This window comes from Cryptomeria japonica, unplaced genomic scaffold (assembly GCF_030272615.1).
Source record: "Cryptomeria japonica unplaced genomic scaffold, Sugi_1.0 HiC_scaffold_33, whole genome shotgun sequence".
NCBI lineage: Eukaryota > Viridiplantae > Streptophyta > Pinopsida > Cupressales > Cupressaceae > Cryptomeria > Cryptomeria japonica.
The window spans coordinates 497,985-514,649 of NW_026728855.1; the positions used below are offsets into that span (position 1 = coordinate 497,985).

General features: G+C 62.8%; 2 non-coding genes across 2 annotated transcripts; both read left to right on the plus strand.

Annotated features, from left to right (window-relative positions):
- The first annotated feature begins 7,467 nt into the window (after nt 1–7,467).
- Nucleotides 7,468–7,587, plus strand: LOC131861782 (5S ribosomal RNA). Its single transcript, XR_009360813.1, has one exon. It is a non-coding gene; the product is annotated as a 5S ribosomal RNA (ribosomal RNA).
- Nucleotides 7,588–15,461: 7,874 nt separating this feature from the next.
- Nucleotides 15,462–15,580, plus strand: LOC131861862 (5S ribosomal RNA). The gene has a single exon (XR_009360892.1). It is a non-coding gene; the product is annotated as a 5S ribosomal RNA (ribosomal RNA).
- Nucleotides 15,581–16,665: the final 1,085 nt, after the last annotated feature.

Sequence of the window (16,665 nt, forward strand, 5' to 3'; positions counted from 1 at the left end):
AGCTGGGCGGGGCCGGGTGCGCGGCCGGGGCAGGTGCACGCAGCTGGAGAGAGCTTTGGAGCACACTTCGGAGCGCACCAATGATGCGCTCCATTCAAAAGTTTCCTGAAAAGGCAAAAAAAGTTGAGATTATAGAATTTCCCACTTGAGAGATTGTAAAAAAAAAAAATTTAAAATGAAGGAAACGCGGGTGCCAAGGTGTGCGCAGCCCAGCCAAGGTGTGCGCACCAAGGCGCCCACCCTGGCGAAGGTGCACGCAAGGTGCGCACCCGAGGCAAACCGGACAATTAACCCAACTTTCGACTTCGCGCGCACCTTGGAGCGCACTTCGGAGCGCTCCTTGGTGCGCACCAATCTTGGGCACCTCGGAGTGCACCATGGCGCCCACCAAGGTGCGCACCCGGGGCAAACCGAGCTCCGACTTCGTGCGCACCTTGGAGCGCACGAAAGGTGCGCACCATGGCGCCCACCAAGGTGCGCAGCCCAGCCAAGGCGTGCGCATCAAGGTGCGCACCCTGGCGAAGGTGCGCACCCGGGGCAAACCGAGCTCCGACTTCGTGCGCACCTTGGAGCGCACAAAAGGTGCGCAACCCAGCCAAGGTGTGCGCACCCCGGTCAAACCGAGCTCCGAATCGTGCGCACCAGAGGTGCACGCCATCGTGCGCACCTTGGAGCACACTTCGGAGCCCTCCTTGGTGCGCGCCGATGTTGCGCACCTCGGAGCGCACCCGGGGAAAACAATGCAATTAACCCGACTTTCGACTTCGTGGGCACCTCGGAGCGCTCTCGGGTTCGCACCTCGGAGCACACCGAGGTGCGCACCTTTGATGCGCTGCCTTCACCAATTTCCAGAAAAGGCAAGAAAACATTGAGAAGGTGTGCGCACCGAGGTGCCCACCCTGGCGAAGGTGCACGCGAGGTGCGCACCCGGGGCAAACCGGGCTCCGACTTCGTGCACGCCGCACCTTGGAGCACACTTCGGAGCGCTCCTTGGTGCGCACCAGGGCGCGCAACCCAGCCGAGGTGCCCACCCCGGCGAAGGTGCACGCGAGGTGCGCACCCGGGGCAAACCGGGCTCCGACTTCGTGCACGCCATGGTGCCCACCGCGGCGAAGGTGCACGCGAGGTGCGCACCCGGGGCAAACCGGGCTCCGACTTCGTGCACGCCGCACCTTGGAGCACACTTCGGAGCGCTCCTTGGTGCGCACCATGGTGCCCACCAGGGCGCGCAACCCCGCCGAAGGTGCACGCGAGGTGCGCACCCGGGGCAAACCGGGCTCCGACTTCGTGCACGCCGCACCTTGGAGCACACTTCGGAGCGCTCCTTGGTGCGCACCATGGTGCCCACCAGGGCGCGCAACCCCGCCGAAGGTGCACGCGAGGTGCGCACCCGGGGCAAACCGGGCTCCGACTTCGTGCACGCCATGGTGCGCACCGCGGCGAAGGTGCGCACCCGGGGCAAACCGGGCTCCGACTTCGTGCACGCCGCACCTTGGAGCACACTTCGGAGCGCTCCTTGGTGCGCACCAGGGCGCGCAACCCAGCCGAGGTGCCCACCCCGGCGAAGGTGCACGCGAGGTGCGTACCCGGGGCAAACCGGGCTCCGACTTCGTGCACGCCGCACCTTGGAGCACACTTCGGAGCGCTCCTTGGTGCGCACCATGGTGCCCACCAGGCCGCGCAACCCAGCCAAGGTGTGCGCACCAAGGTGCACGCGAGGTGCGCACCCGGGGCAAACCGGGGTCCGACTTCGTGCACGCCGCACCTTGGAGCACACATCGGGGCGCTCCCGGGTTCGCACCGGCGTTGCGCACCGTGGTGGGCACCTCGGAGCACACCAAGGTGGGCAGCGAGGTGCGCACCTTTGATGCGATGCCTTCACTAATTTCCATAAAAGGCAAAAAAAAAACGAGATTTTAAAATTTCCGTTTTGAAAGATAGTGAGAAAAAGGGAATGCTGGTGCCATCTTGAGCCCGCCCTGGTGCGCAGCCCAGCCAAGGTGTGCGCACCAAGGTGCCCACCCTGGCGAAGGTGCGCGCCCGGGCAATTAACCCAACTTCCAACTTCGCGCGCGCCAGGGTGGGAGCGCACCCAACAACCGGGCCTGGGAAGAGCCAATGCGAGAAACCCCACCAAACGCTCTGACAAAAAAAGAGGGGGCGCTCCAGTAACCCCGCTTCGGAGCGCACCCTGGGCAAACCCAGCCAAGGTGCCCACCCCGGCCAAGGTGCAGGCGAGGTGCGCACCCGGGGCAAACCGGGCTCCGACAACGTGCACGCCGCACCTTGGAGCACACTTCGTAGCGCTCCCGGGTGCGCACCTCAGAGCACACCAAGGTGGGCAGCGAGGTGCGCACCTTTGATGCGCTGCCTTCACTAATTTCCAGAAAAGGCAAAAAAAAAAGGAGATTTTAAAATTTCCGTTTTGAAAGATAGTGAAAAAAACGGAACGCGCGTGCCATCTTGAGCCCGCCCTGGTGCGCAGCCCAGGTAAGGTGCCCACCCTGGCAAAGGTGCGCACCCGGGCAATTAACCCTACTTCCGACTTCGTGCGCGCCAGGGTGGCAACCGGGCCTCGGAAGAGCCAATGCGAGAAACCCCACCAAACGCTCCGACAAAAAAAGAGGCGGCGCTCCAATAACCCCGCTTCGGAGCGCAGCCGGGGCAAACCCAGCCAAGGTGCCCACCCCGACGAAGGTGCACGCGAGGTGCGCACCCGGGGCAAACCGGGCTCCGACAACGTGCACGCAGCACCTTGGAGCACACTTCGAAGCACTCCCGGGTGCCCACCGGCGTTGCGCACCGTGGTGGGCAGCGAGGTGCGCACCTTTGATGCGCTGCCTTCACTAATTTCCAGAAAAAGGCAAAAAAAAATGAGATTTTAAAATTTCCGTTTTGAAAGATAGTGAAAAAAAAGGAACGCGGGTGCCATCTTGAGCCCGCCCTGGTGCGCAGCCCAGGCAAGGCATGCGCACCAAGGTGCCCACCCGAGGTGCACACCCGGGGCAAACCGGGCTCCGACTTCGTGCAGGCCGCACCTTGGAGCACACTTCGGAGCGCTCCTTGGTGCGCACCATGGTGCCCACCAGGGCGCGCAACCCAGCCAAGGTCTGCACACTAAGGTGCCCACCCCGGCGAAGGTGCACGCGAGGTGCGCACCCGGGGCAAACCGGGCTCCGACTTCGTGCACGCCATGGTGCCCACCGCGGCGAAGGTGCACGCGAGGTGCGCACCCGGGGCAAACCGGGCTCCGACTTCGTGCACGCCGCACCTTGGAGCACACTTCGGAGCGCTCCTTGGTGCGCACCATGGTGCCCACCAGGGCGCGCAACCCAGCCAAGGTGTGCGCACCAAGGTGCACGCGAGGTGCGCACCCGGGGCAAACCGGGGTCCGACTTCGTGCACGCCGCACCTTGGAGCACACATCGGAGCGCTCCCAGGTTCGCACCAGCGTTGCGCACCTTTGATGCGCTGCCTTCACTAATTTCCAGAAAAGGCAAAAAAAAACGATATTTTAAAATTTCCGTTCTGAAAGATAGTGAAAAAAACGGAACGCGGGTGCCATCTTGAGCCCTTCCTGGTGCGCAGCCCAGGCAAGTTGTGCGCACCAAGGTGCCCACCCTGGCGGAGGTGCGCGCCCGGGGCAAACCGGGCTCCGACTTCGTGCACTGCATGGTGCCCACCAAGGCGCGCAACCCAGCCAAGGTGCCCACCGCAGCGAAGGTGCACGCGAGGTGCACACCCGGGGCAAACCGGGCTCCGACTTCGTGCACGCCGCACCTTGGAGCACACTTCAGAGCGCTCCTTGGTGCGCACCAGGGCGCGCAACCCAGCCGAGGTGCCCACCCCGGCGAAGGTGCACGCGAGGTGCGCACCCGGGGCAAACCGGGCTCCGACTTCGTGCACGCCATGGTGCCCACCGCGGCGAAGGTGCGCACCCGGGGCAAACCGGGCTCCGACTTCGTGCACGCCGCACCTTGGAGCACACTTCGGAGCGCTCCTTGGTGCGCACCATGGTGCCCACCAGGCCGCGCAACCCAGCCAAGGTGTGCGCACCAAGGTGCACGCGAGGTGCGCACCCGGGGCAAACCGGGGTCCGACTTCGTGCACGCCGCACCTTGGAGCACACATCGGGGCGCTCCCGGGTTCGCACCGGCGTTGCGCACCGTGGTGGGCACCTCGGAGCACACCAAGGTGGGCAGCGAGGTGCGCACCTTTGATGCGATGCCTTCACTAATTTCCATAAAAGGCAAAAAAAAAACGAGATTTTAAAATTTCCGTTTTGAAAGATAGTGAGAAAAAGGGAATGCTGGTGCCATCTTGAGCCCGCCCTGGTGCGCAGCCCAGCCAAGGTTTGCGCACCAAGGTGCCCACCCTGGCGAAGGTGCGCGCCCGGGCAATTAACCCAACTTCCAACTTCGCGCGCGCCAGGGTGGGAGCGCACCCAACAACCGGGCCTGGGAAGAGCCAATGCGAGAAACCCCACCAAACTCTCTGACAAAAAAAGAGGGGGCGCTCCAGTAACCCCGCTTCGGAGCGCACCCTGGGCAAACCCAGCCAAGGTGCCCACCCCGGCCAAGGTGCAGGCGAGGTGCGCACCCGGGGCAAACCGGGCTCCGACAACGTGCACGCCGCACCTTGGAGCACACTTCGTAGCGCTCCCGGGTGCGCACCTCAGAGCACACCAAGGTGGGCAGCGAGGTGCGCACCTTTGATGCGCTGCCTTCACTAATTTCCAGAAAAGGCAAAAAAAAAAGGAGATTTTAAAATTTCCGTTTTGAAAGATAGTGAAAAAAACGGAACGCGCGTGCCATCTTGAGCCCGCCCTGGTGCGCAGCCCAGGTAAGGTGCCACCCTGGCAAAGGTGCGCACCCGGGCAATTAACCCTACTTCCGACTTCGTGCGCGCCAGGGTGGCAACCGGGCCTCGGAAGAGCCAATGCGAGAAACCCCACCAAACGCTCCGACAAAAAAAGAGGCGGCGCTCCAATAACCCCGCTTCGGAGCGCAGCCGGGGCAAACCAAGCCAAGGTGCCCACCCCGACGAAGGTGCACGCGAGGTGCGCACCCGGGGCAAACCGGGCTCCGACAACGTGCACGCAGCACCTTGGAGCACACTTCGAAGCACTCCCGGGTGCCCACCGGCGTTGCGCACCGTGGTGGGCAGCGAGGTGCGCACCTTTGATGCGCTGCCTTCACTAATTTCCAGAAAAAGGCAAAAAAAAATGAGATTTTAAAATTTCCGTTTTGAAAGATAGTGAAAAAAAAGGAACGCGGGTGCCATCTTGAGCCCGCCCTGGTGCGCAGCCCAGGCAAGGCATGCGCACCAAGGTGCCCACCCGAGGTGCACACCCGGGGCAAACCGGGCTCCGACTTCGTGCAGGCCGCACCTTGGAGCACACTTCGGAGCGCTCCTTGGTGCGCACCATGGTGCCCACCAGGGCGCACCCGAGGCAAACCGGGCTCCTCGTGCACGCCGCACCTTGGAGCACACATCGGAGCGCTCCCAGGTTCGCACCAGCGTTGCGCACCTTTGATGCGCTGCCTTCACTAATTTCCAGAAAAGGCAAAAAAAAACGATATTTTAAAATTTCCGTCTGAAAGATAGTGAAAAAAACGGAACGCGGGTGCCATCTTGAGCCCTTCCTGATGCGCAGCCCAGGCAAGTTGTGCGCACCAAGGTGCCCACCCTGGCGGAGGTGCGCGCCCGGGGCAAAACCGGGCTCCGACTTCGTGCACTGCATGGTGCCCACCAAGGCGCGCAACCCAGCCAAGGTGCCCACCGCAGCGAAGGTGCACGCGAGGTCGCACCCGAGGTGCACACCCGGGGCAAACCGGGCTCCGACTTCGTGCACGCCGCACCTTGGAGCACACTTCAGAGCGCTCCTTGGTACGCACCAGGGCGCGCAACCCAGCCAAGGTGCTCACCCCGGCGAAGGTGCACGCGAGGGTGCGCACCCGGGGCAAACCGGGCTCGGACTTCGTGCACGCCGCACCTTGGAGCACACATCGGAGCGCTCCCGGGTTCGCACCAGCATTGCGCACCTTTGATGCGGCTGCCTTCACTAATTTCCAGAAAAGGCAAAAAAAAGAAAAAAATGAGATTTTAAAATTTCCGTTTTGAAAGATAGTGAAAAAAACGGAACGCGGGGTGCCCATCTTGAGCCCGCCCTGGTGTGCAGCCCAGGCAAGTTGTGCGCACCAAGGCACCCCACCCTGGCCAAGGTGGGTCACGGGGTGGGTCCTAGGGTGGGTAACGGGGTGGGTACTAAGGTGCGTGCCAAGGTGGGTCATAGGGTGGTGCCAAGGTGGGCACCAGGGTGGGTGTGCACCAACACTAGCCAGGGTAGGTCACGGGGTGGTTGTCGGGGTGGGCGTCAAGGAGCCAAGGTGGTGGTGGCAAGTAGCCAAGTTGCGTGCCAAGGTGGGTGTCGGGGTGGGTGCCAAGGATCCAGGTGGGTGCCAAGGAACCAAGGTGGGTGTCTGGGTGGGTGCCGAGGTGGAGCCAGGGTGGGTCCCAAGGTGAGTGCAAAGGTGGGTGCCAGGGTCAAGGTGAGTGCCAATGTGGGTTCCAAGGTGCCAGGGTCAGGGTGAGTGCCAATGTGGGTTCAAAAGGTGCTAAGTTGGGTGCGAGGTTGGGTGCGAGGGTGGGTGGGTGCCAAGGTGTGCTAGGTGGAAGCCCGGGTGGGTCGGCATCCCATGGGTGTCGAGTTGGGTGCCTGATGGGTGCTTCTTGTCAAGTTTTAGTCGTCGGGACTCATTTCGAGCCTTAGAGGTCGTTTTCTTGTCCGGTTGCCCTTGTCTTCGACCTGGGAACCCATTTTGGTCCTCGGGTCCCATTTTTTTTTGTCTCGCATCCCACTTTTGGCCTGTGGCCTTTTCGGGGTCGATTCTCGTTTTGGGCATCAGAGCATGTTTCTTCTCCTACAACCCAATATTTGTTTATTAAGTCTCGGAACACATTTTTGTTCTCGTGGACCCCATCATGGGTCTTGGAACGCATTTGTGGTCCTTGGTCCCATTTTGCATCCCGAAACTTGTGTTTTGGTGCTTGATCCCTATTTTGGGTGCCCACCTTGCACCAAGTGCGCACCCGGGGCAAACCGAGCGCCTTGGTGCACCGGGGCAAGATCGAGCGGTGCACCCGAGGCGCCCCCGAACATGCACCAAGGTGCACTCGGCCCACATGTGAGCGCAGGTCGTTGCGCCCGAGGTGGTGTGTTGGGCACCGCGTTGCAGAAGGGACACTGCACGCACACGACGCCCCCTCCAGGTGCACGCACGTAGGCCGGGCCGGGTGCACACCCGACGCCCTAGCAAGGTGGCGCGCACCCGGGCAAGGGCTCACACTTGGCGAACGGGGCGCACTTCGCGAGGGAGGGTGTGCACCTCGACGGGGGTGGGTGGCCGGGGTGGATTCGCACGTGGGTCGCGGTTTGCTAAGTACACACTGCGACAAGCTCATAACGGGTGCGATCATACCAGCGTTAGTGCACCGGGATCCCATCAGAACTCCGCAGTTAAGCGCGCTTGGGCCGGAGTAGTACTGGGATGGGTGACCTCCCGGGAAGTCCCGGTGTTGCACCCTTTTTTAGTTTTTCGCCGGGCCGTCGCAATGCTAATTTGAATAAACCTTTTGCCCGTTTGCGTTCTCGTCGGGGCCGGGCCGGGCCGGGGTGCGCTGCCCGCACTACGCAGCGCGCGCGCTGGGGGCGACACCGAGCGCGCACCCGAGGCGCCCCGAGCACACAGGCCACGGTGCAACCGGGCGTTGTGCGCGCACCCCGGTGCGCCCGAGGTGCTGCGCGCGCACCCAGGTGAAATCGGTGTGCACCATCGGCCAGTGCGCGCTCGGTCGAGTCGCGCACGTTGGCCAAGGTTGCACGGTGATGTTTCTTACTCTAAGGTTCCGCACCAGACGCCCGGGACAGGTGAGCGAAGCTGGGCGGGGCCGGGGTGCGCGGCCGGCGGGGCAGGTGCACGCAGCTGGAGAGAGCTTTGGAGCACACTTCGGAGCGCACCAATGATGCGCTCCATTCAAAAGTTTCCTGAAAAGGCAAAAAAAAGTTGAGATTATAGAATTCCCACTTGAGAGATTGTAAAAAAAAAAATATTTAAAATGAAGGAAACGCGGGTGCCAAGGTGTGCGCAGCCCAGCCAAGGTGTGCGCACCAAGGCGCCCACCCTGGCGAAGGTGCACGCAAGGTGCGCACCCGAGGCAAACCGGACAATTAACCCAACTTTCGACTTCGCGCGCACCTTGGAGCGCACTTCGGAGCGCTCCTTGGTGCGCACCAATCTTGGCACCTCGGAGTGCACCATGGCGCCCACCAAGGTGCGCACCCGGGGCAAACCGAGCTCCGACTTCGTGCGCACCTTGGAGCGCACGAAAGGTGCGCACCATGGCGCCCACCAAGGTGCGCAGCCCAGCCAAGGCGTGCGCATCAAGGTGCGCACCCTGGCGAAGGTGCGCACCCGGGGCAAACCGAGCTCCGACTTCGTGCGCACCTTGGAGCGCACAAAAGGTGCGCAACCCAGCCAAGGGTGTGCGCACCCCGGTCAAACCGAGCTCCGAATCGTGCGCACCAGAGGTGCACGCCATCGTGCGCACCTTGGAGCACACTTCGGAGCCCTCCTTGGTGCGCGCCGATGTTGCGCACCTCGGAGCGCACCCGGGGAAAACAATGCAATTAACCCGACTTTCGACTTCGTGGGCACCTCGGAGCGCTCTCGGGTTCGCACCTCGGAGCACACCGAGGGTGCGCACCTTTGATGCGCTGCCTTCACCAATTTCCAGAAAAGGCAAGAAAACATTGAGAAGGTGTGCGCACCGAGGTGCCCACCCTGGCGAAGGTGCACGCGAGGTGCGCACCCGGGGCAAACCGGGCTCCGACTTCGTGCACGCCGCACCTTGGAGCACACTTCGGAGCGCTCCTTGGTGCGCACCAGGGCGCGCAACCCAGCCGAGGTGCCCCACCCCGGCGAAGGTGCACGCGAGGTGCGCACCCGGGGCAAACCGGGCTCCGACTTCGTGCACGCCATGGTGCCACACCGCGGCGAAGGTGCACGCGAGGTGCGCACCCGGGGCAAACCGGGGCTCCGACTTCGTGCACGCCGCACCTTGGAGCACACTTCGGAGCGCTCCTTGTGTGCGCACCATGGTGCCCACCAGGGCGCGCAACCCGCCGAAGGTGCCCGCGAGGTGCGCACCCGGGGCAAACCGGGCTCCGACTTCGTGCACGCCGCACCTTGGAGCACACTTCGGAGCGCTCCTTGGTGCGCACCATGGTGCCCACCAGGGCGCGCAACCCCCGCCGAAGGTGCACGCGAGGGTGCGCACCCGGGGCAAACCCGGGCTCCGACTTCGTGCACGCCATGGTGCGCACCGCGGCGAAGGTGCGCACCCGGGGCAAACCGGGCTCCGACTTCGTGCACGCCGCACCTTGGAGCACACTTCGGAGCGCTCCTTGGTGCGCACCAGGGCGCGCAAACCCAGGCCGAGGTGCCCACCCCGGCGAAGGTGCACGCGAGGTGCGTACCCGGGGCAAACCGGGCTCCGACTTCGTGCACCGCCGCACCTTGGAGCACACTTCGGAGCGCTCCTTGGTGCGCACCATGGTGCCCACCAGGCCGCGCAACCCAGCCAAGGTCGTGCGCACCAAGGTGCACGCGAGGTGCGCACCCGGGGCAAACCGGGGTCCGACTTCCGTGCACGCCGCACCTTGGAGCACACATCGGGGCGCTCCCGGGTTCGCACCGGCGTTGCGCACCGTGGTGGGCACCTCGGAGCACACCAAGGTGGGCAGCGAGGTGCGCACCTTTGATTGCGATGCCTTCACTAATTTCCATAAAAGGCAAAAAAAAAAACGAGATTTTAAAATTTCCGTTTTGAAAGATAGTGAGAAAAAGGGAATGCTGGGTGCCATCTTGAGCCCGCCCTGGTGCGCAGCCCAGCCAAGGTGTGCGCACCAAGGTGCCCACCCTGGCGAAGGTGCGCGCCCGGGCAATTAACCCAACTTCCAACTGTCGCGCGCGGCCAGGGTGGGAGCGCACCCAACAACCGGGCCTGGGAAGAGCCAATGCGAGAAACCCCACCAAACGCTCTGACAAAAAAAGAGGGGGCGCTCCAGTAACCCCGCTTCGGAGCGCACCCTGGGCAAACCCAGCCAAGGTGCCCACCCCGGCCAAGGGTGCAGGCGAGGTGCGCACCCGGGGCAAACCGGGCTCCGACAACGTGCACGCCGCACCTTGGAGCACACTTCGTAGCGCTCCCGGGTGCGCACCTCAGAGCACACCAAGGTGGGCAGCGAGGTGCGCACCTTTGATGCGCTGCCTTCACTAATTTCCAGAAAAGGCAAAAAAAAAAAGGAGATTTTAAAATTTCCGTTTTGAAAGATAGTGAAAAAAACGGAACGCGCGTGCCATCTTGAGCCCGCCCTGGTGCGCAGCCCAGGTAAGGTGCCCACCCTGGCAAAGGTGCGCACCCGGGCAATTAACCCTACTTCCGACTTCGTGCGCGCCAGGGTGGCAACCGGGCCTCGGAAGAGCCAATGCGAGAAACCCCACCAAACGCTCCGACAAAAAAAGAGGCGGCGCTCCCAATAACCCCGCTTCGGAGCGCAGCCGGGGCAAACCCAGCCAATGGTGCCCACCCCGACGAAGGTGCACGCGAGGTGCGCACCCGGGGCAAACCGGGGCTCCGACAACGTGCACGCAAGCACCTTGGAGCACACTTCGAAGCACTCCCGGGTGCCCACCGGCGTTGGCGCACCGTTGGTGGGCAGCGAGGTGCGCACCTTTGATGCGCTGCCTTCACTAATTTCCAGAAAAAGGCAAAAAAAAATGAGATTTTAAAATTTCCGTTTTGAAAGATAGTGAAAAAAAAGGAACGCGGGTGCCATCTTGAGCCAGCCCTGGTGCGCAGCCCAGGCAAGGCATGCGCACCAAGGTGCCCACCCGAGGTGCACACCCGGGGCAAACCGGGGGCTCCGACTTCGTGCAGGCCGCACCTTGGAGCACACTTCGGAGCGCTCCTTGGTGCGCACCATGGTGCCCACCAGGGCGCGCAACCCAGCCAGGTCTGCACACTAAGGTGCCCACCCCGGCGAAGGGGCACGCGAGGTGCGCACCCGGGGCAAACCGGGCTCCGACTTCGTGCACGCCATGGTGCCCACCGCGGCGAAGGTGCACGCGAGGTGCGCACCCGGGGCAAACCGGGCTCCGACTTCGTGCACGCCGCACCTTGGAGCACACTTCGGAGCGCTCCTTGGTGCGCACCATGGTGCCCACCAGGGCGCGCAACCCAGCCAAGGTGGTGCGCACCAAGGTGCACGCGAGGTGCGCACCCGGGGCAAACCGGGGGTCCGACTTCGTGCACGCCGCACCTTGGAGCACACATCGGAGCGCTCCCAGGTTCGCACCAGCGTTGCGCACCTTTGATGCGCTGCCTTCACTAATTTCCAGAAAAGGCAAAAAAAAACGATATTTTAAAATTTCCGTTCTGAAAGATAGTGAAAAAAACGGAACGCGGGGTGCCATCTTGAGCCCTTCCTGGTGCGCAGCCCAGGCAAGTTGTGCGCACCAAGGTGCCCACCCTGGCGGAGGTGCGCGCCCGGGGCAAACCGGGCTCCGACTTCGTGCACTGCATGGTGCCCACCAAGGCGCGCAACCCAGCCAAGGTGCCCACCGCAGCGAAGGTGCACGCGAGGTGCACACCCGGGGCAAAACCGGGCTCCGACTTCGTGCACGCCGCACCTTGGAGCACACTTCAGAGCGCTCCTTGGTGCGCACCAGGGCGCGCAACCCAGCCGAGGTGCCCACCCCGGCGAAGGTGCACGCGAGGTGCGCACCCGGGGCAAACCGGGCTCCGACTTCGTGCACGCCATGGTGCACCACCCGCGGCGAAGGTGCGCACCCGGGGCAAACCGGGCTCCGACTTCGTGCACCGCCGCACCTTGGAGCACACTTCGGAGCGCTCCTTGGTGCGCACCATGGTGCCCACCAGGCCGCGCAACCCCAGCCAAGGTGTGCGCTCCAAGGTGCACGCGAGGTGCGCACCCGGGGCAAACCGGGGTCCGACTTCGTGCACGCCGCACCTTGGAGCACACATCGGGGCGCTCCCGGGTTCGCACCGGCGTTGCGCACCGTGGTGGGGCACCTCGGAGCACACCAAGGTGGGCAGCGAGGTGCGCACCTTTGATGCGATGCCTTCACTAATTTCCAAAAAGGCAAAAAAAAAACGAGATTTTAAAATTTCCGTTTTGAAAGATAGTGAGAAAAAGGGAATGCTGGTGCCATCTTGAGCCCGCCCTGGTGCGCAGCCCAGCCAAGGTTTTGCGCACCAAGGTGCCCACCCTGGCGAAGGTGCGCGCCCGGGCAATTAACCCAACTTCCAACTTACGCGCGCGCCAGGGTGGGAGCGCACCCAACAACCGGGCCTGGGAAGAGCCAATGCGAGAAACCCCACCAAACTCTCTGACAAAAAAGAGGGGGCGCTCCAGTAACCCCGCTTCGGAGCGCACCCTGGGCAAACCCAGCCAAGGTGCCCACCCCGGCCAAGGTGCAGGCGAGTGTGCGCACCCGGGGCAAACCGGGGCTCCGACAACGTGCACGCCGCACCTTGGAGCACACTTCGTAGCGCTCCCGGGGTGCGCACCTCAGAGCACACCAAGGTGGGCAGCGAGGTGCGCACCTTTGATGCGCTGCCTTCACTAATTTCCAGAAAAGGCAAAAGAAAAAGGAGATTTTAAAATTTCCCGTTTTGAAAGATAGTGAAAAAAACGGAACGCGCGTGCCATCTTGAGCCCGCCCTGGTGCGCAGCCCAGGTAAGGTGCCACCCTGGCAAAGGTGCGCACCGGGCAATTAACCCTACTTCCGACTTCGTGCGCGCCAGGGTGGCAACCGGGCCTCGGAAGAGCAAATGCGAGAAACCCCACCAAACGCTCCGACAAAAAAAGAGGCGGCGCTCCAATAACCCCGCTTCGGGAGCGCAGCCGGGGCAAACCAAGGCCAAGGTGCCCACCCCGACGAAGGTGCACGCGAGTGTGCGCACCCGGGGCAAACCGGGCTCCGACAACGTGCACGCAGCACCTTGGAGCACACTTCGAAGCACTCCCGGGTGCCCACCGGCGTTGCGCACCGTGGTGGGCAGCGAGGTGCGCACCTTTTGATGCGCTGCCTTCACTAATTTCCAGAAAAAGGCAAAAAAAAATGAGATTTTAAAATTTCCGTTTTGAAAGATAGTGAAAAAAAAGGAACGCGGGTGCCATCTTGAGCCCGCCCTGGTGCGCAGGCCCAGGCAAGGCATGCGCACCAAGGTGCCCACCCGAGGTGCACACCCGGGGCAAACCGGGCTCCGACTTCGTGCAGGCCGCACCTTGGAGCACACTTCGGAGCGCTCCTTGGTGCGCACCATGGTGCCCACCAGGGCGCACCCGAGGCAAACCGGGCTCCGACTTCGTGCACGCCGCACCTTGGAGCACACATCGGAGCGCTCCCAGGTTCGCACCAGCGTTGCGCACCTTTGATGCGCTGCCTTCACTAATTTCCAGAAAAGGCAAAAAAAAACGATATTTTAAAATTTCCGTTCTGAAAGATAGTGAAAAAAACGGAACGCGGGTGCCATCTTGAGCCCTTCCTGATGCGCAGCCCAGGCAAGTTGTGCGCACCAAGGTGCCCACCCTGGCGGAGGTGCGCGCCCGGGGCAAACCGGGGCTCCGACTTCGTGCACTGCATGGTGCCCACCAAGGCGCGCAACCCAGCCAAGGTGCCCACCGCAGCGAAGGTTCACGCGAGGTGCGCACCCGAGGTGCACACCCGGGGCAAACCGGGCTCCGACTTCGTGCACCGCCGCACCTTGGAGCACACTTCAGAGCGCTCCTTGGTACGCACCAGGGCGCGCAACCCAGCCAAGGTGCTCACCCCGGCGAAGGTGCACGCGAGGTGCGCACCCGGGGCAAACCGGGCTCGGACTTCGTGCACGCCGCACCTTGGAGCACACATCGGAGCGCTCCCGGGTTCGCACCAGCATTGCGCACCTTTGATGCGCTGCCTTCACTAATTTCCAGAAAAGGCAAAAAAAGAAAAAAATGAGATTTTAAAATTTCCGTTTTGAAAGATAGTGAAAAAAACGGAACGCGGGTGCCATCTTGAGCCCGCCCTGGTGTGCAGCCCAGGCAAGTTGTGCGCACCAAGGCACCCACCCTGGCCAAGGTGGGTCACGGGGTGGGTCCTAGGGTGGGGTAACGGGGTGTGGTACTAAGGTGCGTGCCAAGGTGGGTCATAGGGTGGGTGCCAAGGTGGGCACCAGGGTGGGTGTGCACCAACCCTAGCCAGGGTAGGTCACGGGGTGGTTGTCGGGGTGGGGCGTCAAGGAGCCAAGGTGGGTGGCAAGTAGCCAAGTTGCGTGCCAAGGTGGGTGTCGGGGTGGGTGCCAAGGATCCAAGGTGGGTGCCAAGGAACCAAGGTGGGTGTCTGGGTGGGTGCCGAGGTGGGAGCCAGGGTGGGTCCCAAGGTGAGTGCAAAGGTGGGTGCCAGGGTCAAGGTGAGTGCCAATGTGGGTTCCAAGGTGCCAGGGTCAGGGTGAGTGCCAATGTGGGTTCAAAGGTGCTAAGTTGGGTGCGAGGTTGGGTGCGAGGGTGGGTGGGTGCCAAGGTGTGCTAGGTGGAAGCCCGGGTGGGTCGGCATCCCATGGGTGTCGAGTTGGGTGCCTGATGGGTGCTTCTTGTCAAGTTTTAGTCGTCGGGACTCATTTCGAGCCTTAGAGGTCGTTTCTTGTCCGGTTGCCCTGTCTTCGACCTGGGGAACCCAATTTTGGTCCTCGGGTCCCATTTTTTTTTTGTCTCGCATCCCACTTTTGGCCTGTGGCCTTTTCGGGGTCGATTCTCGTTTTGGGCATCAGAGCATGTTTCTTCTCCTAAAACCCAATATTTGTTTATTAAGTCTCGGAACACATTTTTGTTCTCGTGGACCCATCATGGGTCTTGGAACGCATTTGTGGTCCTTGGGGTCCCATTTTGCATCCCGAAACTTGTGTTTTGGTGCTTGATCCCTATTTTGGGTGCCCACCTTGCACCAAGTGCGCACCCGGGGCAAACCGAGCGCCTTGGTGCACCGGGGGCAAGATCGAGCGTGCACCCGAGGCGCCCCGAACATGCACCAAGGTGCACTCGGCCCACATGTGAGGCGCAGGTCGTTGCGCCCGAGGTGGTGTGTGGGCACCGCGTTGCAGACGGGACACTGCACGCACACGACGCCCCCTCCAGGTGCACGCACGTAGGCCGGGCCGGGGTGCACACCCGACGCCCTAGCAAGGTGCGCGCACCCGGGGCAGGGCTCACACTTGGCGAACGGGGGCGCACTTCGCGAGGAGGGTTGTGCACCTCGACGGGGGTGGGTTGGCCGGGGGTGGATTCGCACGTGGGTCGCGGTTTGCTAAGTACACACTGCGACAAGCTCATAACGGGTGCGATCATACCAGCGTTAGTGCACCGGATCCCATCAGAACTCCGCAGTTAAGCGCGCTTGGGCCGGAGTAGTACTGGGATGGGTGACCTCCCGGGAAGTCCCGGTGTTGCACCCTTTTTTAGTTTTTCGCCGGGCGTCGCAATGCTATTTGAATAAACCTTTTGCCCGTTTGCGTTCTCGTCGGGGCCGGGCCGGGCCGGGGTGCGCTGCCCGCACTACCGCGCGCGCGGGGGGGCGACACCGAGCGCGCACCCGAGGCGCCCCGAGCACACAGGCCACGGTGCAACCCGGGGCGTTGTGCGCGCACCCCGGTGCGCCCGAGGTGCTGCGCGCGCACCCAGGTGAAATCGGTGTGCACCTCGGCCAGTGCGCGCTCGGTCGAGTCGCGCACGTTGGCCAAGGTGCACGGTGATGTTTCTTACTCTAAGGTTCCGCACCAGACGCCCGGGACAGGTGAGCGAAGCTGGGCGGGGCCGGGTGCGCGGCCGGGGCAGGTGCACGCAGCTGGAGAGAGCTTTGGAGCACACTTCGGAGCGCACCAATGATGCGCTCCATTCAAAAGTTTCCTGAAAAGGCAAAAAAAGTTGAGATTATAGAAATTCCCACTTGAGAGATTGTAAAAAAAAAAAATTTAAAATGAAGGAAACGCGGGTGCCAAGGTGTGCGCAGCCCAGCCAAGGTGTGCGCACCAAGGCGCCCACCCTGGCGAAGGTGCACGCAAGGTGCGCACCCGAGGCAAACCGGACAATTAACCCAACTTTCGACTTCGCGCGCACCTTGGAGCGCACTTCGGAGCGCTCCTTGGTGCGCACCAATCTTGGGCACCTCGGAGTGCACCATGGCGCCCACCAAGGTGCGCACCCGGGGCAAACCGAGCTCCGACTTCGTGCGCACCTTGGAGCGCACGAAAGGTGCGCACCATGGCGCCCACCAAGGTGCGCAGCCCAGCCAAGGCGTGCGCATCAAGGTGCGCACCCTGGCGAAGGTGCGCACCCGGGGCAAACCGAGCTCCGACTTCGTGCGCACCTTGGAGCGCACAAAAGGTGCGCAACCCAGCCAAGGTGTGCGCACCCCGGTCAAACCGAGCTCCGAATCGTGCGCACCAGAGGTGCACGCCATCGTGCGCACCTTGGAGCACACTTCGGAGCCCTCCTTGGTGCGCGCCGATGTTGCGCACCTCGGAGCGCACCCGGGGAAAAC